Source organism: Penaeus monodon, chromosome 24, assembly GCF_015228065.2.
Source record: "Penaeus monodon isolate SGIC_2016 chromosome 24, NSTDA_Pmon_1, whole genome shotgun sequence".
Classification (NCBI taxonomy): domain Eukaryota; kingdom Metazoa; phylum Arthropoda; class Malacostraca; order Decapoda; family Penaeidae; genus Penaeus; species Penaeus monodon.
In genome coordinates, this window is record NC_051409.1 from 29066740 (window position 1) to 29067497 (window position 758).

Genomic DNA, 758 nt, shown 5'->3' on the forward strand with positions numbered 1-758 from the left:
TGGCTAATTTTTTTCATGAAGTGTCCCAGATCCAATGGGTTATACTGATTCAGTAAGTGTTTACAACTGCGGGATGTTTAGCTTGTCAGCTGGTTTTATGCCACTGAGGTGTAACATACTAGTCAAACTTACTCAAGAAAAAATAACAAATATAATATGCTTGAAGATTGAGGATGAAATTGATACTATTATTATTTATTATGAAGTTGCTTGCTGGTTTTCACATCATACTGCCTCCCTGTTGTGTTAGATGAGTTTTCTGAAATTCCAACCATGACCAAAAACAAAGGTTGAGTTGAAATTGTTTTATATTTGTATTTTGACTTCAGTCACACTGGGAGATGTCTTATTGCATCATTTTATAAAATCCCAGACAGTAGTTATGCCTACTGACAAGCCCACTTTGGTCTAGGTGTTGAACAGCATACTAATGCCCCTGAGCCACTTGAAAGTTAACTGCAAGGAGTCTTGTGATAGTTTTAGAAAACCCTAGGTTTTGTTTTGCCTTTTTTTTTTTTTCGTCATTTTAATTAAAGTATAATTAGAATGTATACATTAGCTTTCAACCATCTGGAAGGTTTACACTGTAGTGTTGTTTTTTTTATCCTGTTATTTCAAGTAGATTTATATAATTTAGAGGTGATAAATACGTTAAAATATTCTTTATTATTGCAGTTTCATGTTGCTTTCATTTGGGTCAACATCAAGTTTTCATTTTATCATTATCGGTCATTACCCCCCCCCCCCCCACACACACA

The 758-nt window shown here is 34.0% G+C and overlaps 1 protein-coding gene across 1 annotated transcript in view; it reads left to right on the top strand.

The window, feature by feature from the left end:
• Positions 1–758, top strand: part of LOC119588708 (transformer-2 protein homolog alpha-like) — a gene marked incomplete in the record, with an annotated part of 51250 nt that overhangs the window by 47460 nt on the left and 3032 nt on the right.